We start from the raw sequence: 7,423 nt of genomic DNA on the forward strand, positions 1-7,423 counted from the left end.
TTTAGGCACTACTGAAAATGCTATATTTATTTCTAATTATCCTATTGCTATGCTAATTTCCATGACAGGTCCGTGGTCTCACCGCTTTGTTCTATAAGTCCCGCAAATTGCTAATGCGCGTGGCCGTCATTTTAGTGACGTCAGCACTAGACTGAAGTTTCGAGCTGATGGTATATTTTTTACTTAAATATACGTCAAATGACGTAAAAATTACGTCATTTCGATGTTAATGACACATGGTTCCAGCGTAATAGCAATTTGCGGGACTTATACTGGTGAGTAGACGGTGTACCACCATATTTGGTCACTTTGCTATAAGTACATAATTTGAATAGAATTTTAAGAGTATTGTTCTATATTTCAGAAGCTTGGGTTTTTTAACAATAACGTCTTTGTTGCCACTTTTGAAGTAATATTTAATGGCCACTGTCCATTGGCGAAATATTTCTCTTTGCTCCCTTATTTACATATTAAATATTCTGAAATACAACCAGAACAAAAGCAGTACACTGCTATCTTTCATTTTCAAATCATAAATATTTTACTTTAATATTTCTTGATTAAAATTTCAATGTAAAATATTCTCTACCTATAAATTCAGTTTCTATTTTATTATTCAGAAAGACCAAATTAAAAAGCTCTGGTAACTCTGGTAATGTAATAAAACTTTATTATTTTTGGACAGTAATCGACTTCACAAGTAGGTACGGTATCCTTCAAGGTTTATAAGAGCTCGCCATGTCTTGAAGCAATTTCATCGATAGGGCTTAGGTTTTTTAAAAATCCCGTGTGAACTCTTTCATGTCAGAATGTCAGACTGAATTTTTTTTTCGTTCGCACTGTGCTGACACTAGTCATGATCATCATGATCAACCCATCGCCGGCTCACTACAGAGCACGGGTCTCCTCTCAGTATATGAGAAGGGTTTTGGCCATAGTCTGACAAATAGACACAGTCAACAAAGATTAGGTCTGAATGAATAGCTGAAACTACTAAAAAGTAACATAATTATAATTGATCTGTTCATTCTTATCAAAATATTGGGGTTATTATTGTGAACAGTGTAACCAGCGCCTAAATGTTAATTTTTTTTGTTGAAAAATTCATCTATGGGATTGCCGACGCCCTTTGCACCACCCTAACTGCCTTCTAATCAAGCGGCGTGGAGTACGTACACTTATGAAGTGGCTTTTTAAACATCAAAGCAACGCACCCCAAAGAGATTGGGGCCGCGAAAATTATTTATTAGTCGCCGAAAAGGGAGGATTTGAGGCTTCTGATAGGATATTCTACTTGAATCTGGCTCATCTTTGCGTATTTCCTTTGTATCCGGAAATAAAGACACCATAAGATTTTCTTAATTAAAGCTTCGGGGTTATTGAAACGAAACTGATGTGGTATCTCAAATATGTCCTTCTCGAATTCCATACCTACTCAGCAGAATTACTTTCAGCATCTTAGGCTTCATAAGAGGTTTCCATATCGTTTTTAGCTGGCAATAAAACCAAAACATTTTTTTTAATCAAGCCTATAATAAATAAATAAATAATCTTTATTTCACAGACATCAAGGCCCACAATATTATGTTAGTAACCATCTTAATCTATGTTAGTAACTATATTATAATATAATGTATGTTAGTAAGAAACTTATTCTATGTTAGTTAATATAATTAATATACTTATTAACTAATGCAGACATCCAGTGCGCCTTGAGAGCGCTGTCCTGTCTGTCTGCTATCACCTTCAGGATAATGTTAGGACTTCTCTCCAACCTACTTTTAATTGAGGCGATCCTTTTCCGTATGATTGCGAAGAAGCCGTCTACACAGTTATCCGCAAACATACCGGACGCGCTACAGTACCGAGGCAGTCCCAACATTATTCTGAAGATGTTATTATACTGGACTCGGAGGGCGTTTATAGATTTTTGGGTATAGTCAACCCACAGACTGCACGTGTAGAAGCTCTGACAAAAGGACTTGAACAAAGTGACCTTAACTTCTTTTGTGCAACGAGCAAATCTGCGAGCTATCATATTCCCTCTAACCGCCAACGCCCTCCGTTCCCTATCAATGTCACAATTATCTTTCATGTCTGCTGTAACCACATGACCCAGGTATGTGAACTTGGGCACCCTAACCAACTCTGCACCGTACAGTCTCACTGGAGGTACATAGCTGGGAGAAATGCTACCCGCCGCAAAGACCATGAGCATGCTTTTTTTTACATTATATTTAAGTCCATGCTTTTCAGCATAGTCTTCGCACACCCGCAGCAAATCTCTCAGCGCGCAGACCGATGGGCTCAGCAGCACCTATGAGGTTATTGAAATGAAAAGATTCGGGTACTTTAAATCCAATCTCAAATGAAATGTGGTTCTGATATTACTTATTTTTTGTCTACCCAGCAGAATTATCTAGGTAGTTTGTAACATTTAAAGCATACTTTCGCAAAAAAAAAATAACAGCAATGTACTTATAAGAATTATAATTGTAGGTACATAAATAAAAATTTTGCGTGTGAGCTCTGGTTCTGAGGCAAGTGTATTTGCCCTAAGTAATATACTTAGCAGAGGACGAAAACGATTCCAACGATTCCATCTTCATCAGCATCATCATCAACCCACCGCCGGCTCGCTACTGAGCACAGGTCTTCTTTCAAAACGAGATGGGTTTGGCCATAGCCACTGGCCAAGTGCAAATTGGCAGACTGCACACGCTTTTGATAACAATATGGAGAACTCTCAGGCATGCAGGTTTCCTCATGATAATGTTCCTTCACTGTTAAAACAAGTGATATTTAATTGCTTGAAACGCATAATAGCTCCAAAAATTTATAAGTGCGTGCCCAGGATTGGACCCCGGGCCCCCGAATAGGAGGCGGATTAACCACTAGGCTATCACCACAATATTCTATGATTACTTTGCAATTACTAGACCAAAGTACGTGAACAAATACAAAAACCAAACAAACAAATTTCGTTACTGTTTTCAGAGTAAAATTCGCGACAAACTATTCCATGAATATCGTATTATTTAGTCGCTCGAGCGTCTCATTTGTTCGTCCTTTGAATATGTTGTCAGTTGGATTCAGCCATACTCGTTCATTGTCTTCTGTCGAACGCACTGAAATTAAACAAATTGTTCATAAAACCGTATGGCTTGCATTGATATTTTATTGACTACATTTAAATGACTTTTTAATTTGTTTACTTGAAGTTACTATAACTGAACTGCAAGAGAAAAGATTCACAAGCCTATTTAGAACCATGTAAATCTATCATTGAAACCATCTTTGAAATAAAAAGAAAGGTACTACTGGCTTGGGTCACTTTGTTAATTTATATGATAGAACATGTCTTTAGATGTATGAATCTTTTCTTTTTAATTTGGTTTCAATAAGAATAATTTTTTCTAATCTTGTACTTTTATGTTATTGTTAAATATTTATTAAAAACTAGATGAGGCCCGCAACTTTGTTCGATTTAGGTTTTTAAATACCCTGAGAACTCCTTATATTTCGTCTAAATCGTTAAGCGGATGGGCCTTGAAATGCTAGCAGACAGACAGACACACTTTCGCATTTATAATATTAGTATGGATTTAGAGCTGGCATTTGCTTTGCACCTTACTTACTTTGCTTCATTGTGATTTTATCCATGACTTCACTAAACTCTCTAGATATAACATCAATAATGCTTTTATTTCCATACCATACATCTAGCGCACTATTTGACAGCCACATGGAAGGTCTATAGTCCCTTTTAGGTTTTGGAGTCCCATCCTCTGGAAATACTCTTTTTGTTTCTACTAAGAAGTATGTTAGACTCAGCAATAATATTGTCCTTAGTATCAAATGCATCGCAAGATTTGTTGTTCTCTTTGTTTTTAGTGAACTTAATTACTTACTTTATTATTTTTCTTAATTTTATTACTGTCTTCCCTTTATTTGAATTTGTGTCACTCTAAGTTCCGTCTTATTTATAACACTTTTCTTACTAAGTATCTCCTTTTTAAATCTGACTTTGGTTTCTGATTATAACTGATATATATTAGTTCGTGTTATTATATTGCTTTACTTGATTTTATTATGATCTTCCCTTTATTTATTTATTTTGAATTTGTTTCACTCTAAGCTGTGTCTTATTTAATAACACTTTTCTAGGCTAACTGATCTATACTAGTTCGTGTTGATCGGGCATCTGATATTCTTGTTGCAGGAAGTATAATTGTAACATTTGTCTTTAATGCCTTGCTGTTGTTTGTAGATTTTTAGACAATGGCAGTACAATTTCTCATCGCATAAGCAAAACATCTTAGCTCGTATCTGATGTAAATTATTTTTGTTATGATTACTTGGGTAACTTCGTGATGGAATATTATGTATAATTGTGTCAGGTTGAATCAGGACATAGATAGGTACATAGTAGTGTGTTCAATAACCTAACTACGCACGATTCACATGTAGATAGGTGTCCGACCAATTAAATAGGTCGAAGCCACTCATGGTTAATAAATAGTTACTGGTTGGACCGACCATGTAAGATTGTTAGTACGAAAATCAATAAGTATTCAATTGATAACATATTCAAAGAACGAACAAATGAGACACTCTAGCGACTAAATAAAACTATATTCATAGATTGTTTTTGACGACCTCCCTGGCGCAGTGGTGAGTGCTGTGGTCTTATTAGTGGGAGGTCCCGGGTTCGATTCCTGGCAGGGGTTTGGAATTTTATAATTTCTAAATTTCTGGTCTGGTCTGGTGGAAGGCTTCGGCCGTGGCTAGTTACCACCCTACCGGCAAAGCCGTGCCGCCAAGCGATTTAGCGTTCCGGTACGATGCCGTGTAGAAACCAAAGGGGTATGGGTTTAATAAAAACTGCCATACCCCTTCCAGGTTAGCCTGCTATCATCTTAGACTGTATCTTCACTTACCACCAGGTGAGATTGCAGTCAAGGGCTAACTTGTACCTGAATAAAAAAATAAAAAAAAATAGTTTATCGCGAATTTTACTCTGAGTAGGTACAGTAACGTTTGTCTGCTTGGTTTTTGTATTTGTTGCTCACGTAATTTGTTTTTTTTTATATAAAAATAGCGAGCAAACGCCTGATGTTAAGTGATTACCGTCGCCCATGAACATTTGCAGTGCCAGAGGAACCACCCATGCGTTGCCGGCCTTTAATCAGATTAACCATTTGCGTCTTTGGCGATATTATAAGGGGGTGGACAGGGCTTAGTTACCCAAAGTTGAAAGAGGCGGCTTTAAATAGAGAAGCTTTTCGCATGATGAACTCCAAACTTCGTTTTGAAGAAGGCACGCAATGATAATGAATCAGATTAACAAAGCACATGAAGGCACTTAACACTAGATTAAAATGTAGAACAAAGATAACTATTTCACTAATGAAGATGTTACAATCTGGTTAGCGGAAATGAAGTTGCCGGCGAAATGTTGAAAAAGGAAAAATGGCACATTGTGCTGTGCTTAAATTCTTTACAGTGTCGCATCCATAACTTTGCTGTTTTAATTTGGCTACGTGCCTAAGTATTTACTCCGAAGCGGCAACTTTTGGATTGTCCTCGTTACCCGCTTTAAAGGTTAGTACATTACGGCAGTGTATACGCATGATTATGTAACTAATTGCTCTCTCACAAGTTTTTTACTGTAGATAATGCTATCCTAGGTGTAGATTTATCCATTACTAGCTGATGCTCGCGACTACGTCCGCATGGATTTCAGTTTTAAAAATTCCGTGGGTACGTACTCTTTGATTTACCGATATAAAAGTAACCCATGTCACTCTCCAGGTCTTTAACTATATCTACGCAAAAAATCACGTCGATCCGTTGCGCCCCTCACGGCTCTCTACCCGCCTTCTACACTCCTGTCCCTGCCGGACTGCCGCAGCCGTCGCCATTATTTTAATTTCGTGACATCACTCCTAAGATATTATTCTAAATTAAATAATACAAAGGGCAATTTTGGTCTAAATACAATATTTGAGATGACGAACAATTTTATTTTGATAAGGAACTATGATAGTAAAAACACCTTCGAAAGTAAAGCTTTGTAATAGACCATATTTTAAAAATTATAAAAATGGTTATTGTGAGCCTACCGTAACTTCTGAATAATACATAAGCTAACGTACACAAGTTCTAATTAGTAACTCATAGTATTTGTATAATATTACTACGTAAATATTAGGTAGTCGTGTTATATAGGTACCTAGAAATGTGTTTATTTTAACCCTCTTCTAACAACCCGAACACTACCCTTGTAGTGTTTATTTTGTTGAGAGATGTTTCAAACCACTGTTATTGTCCGAAATGAAGATACAGTTATTTTAGAGCTAATAAAACTGCCATACCCTTTTCAAGTTAGTCGACTACTATCTTAGATGCTACATCACTTACCACCAGGTGAGATCGTAGTCAAGGGCTAAATTGTATTGGTATAAACAAAAACAAATCTGATAGAGGAATTTATTTACAATATTAAATCCATATTCAAACTTAATATTTAAGTTATAAATGCAAAAGTACGTATTTCTGTCTACTAGCCTTTCGTGCTTTCATGGCCCATCTGCTAAATTGATTTTGAAGAAATTTGGAACAGAGATAGCTTACTTCCCAACAAAGATAATAATTAATTATAACACGGATCTCTGCTTCCCAGGGATGGATAAAGGCTACACTCGGAAACCCGCACGGATGAAATCGTGGGCGTCGTCCGAAGCTTCTTGGAAACTACTTGTAATTTTCTCCTTACCCTTTTCTAAAGGCAACTTATTTCCCCTTTTCCTTTAGATTATTTACTTTTCCTCAAACTGAACACAGTTTTAAATTTACGGGCCTTGTTCGAAACGGAAAAACAGATATCTTTACAAATTCAATATAGTAACACCGTTTAGAAATCATGCAGTCGGGTGATTTATAGTTCAGATCACGAATAACTGATCACGAATAAATGACAATAAATACGTTGGTATTTAAATTAAATACTTATAAATTTTTCAATTACCTAGCATGAACCCCAGGGGCTCTTGATAAAATCTATATTTTTACATACCTCATTTTCGTACCTCAAAGTCAAAAGGAATAAGGTTATAGGATCAATTTGTTGTCTGTCTGCCTGTCCTTCTGTCCTTCGTGTCTGTCAAGAAAACCTTTAGGGTACTTCCCGTTGACCTAGAATCGTGAAATTTGGTAGGTAGTTAGGTCTTATAGCACAAGTAAAGGAATAAATCCGAAAACCGTTAATTTGTGGATACATCACAAAAAAATACTAAATCACGTGTAAATGGCGTTGTTGTCTTGCAGTGTTGCACATAAAAATGTTAAAATGTCTTGTACGATAGTACAGAACCTTTCGTGTGCGAGTCCTACTCGCACTTGAGCGGTTTTTAACTCTCCG

The sequence above is a fragment of the Maniola hyperantus genome, chromosome 6, assembly GCF_902806685.2.
Source record: "Maniola hyperantus chromosome 6, iAphHyp1.2, whole genome shotgun sequence".
Classification (NCBI taxonomy): Eukaryota; Metazoa; Arthropoda; class Insecta; order Lepidoptera; family Nymphalidae; genus Maniola; species Maniola hyperantus.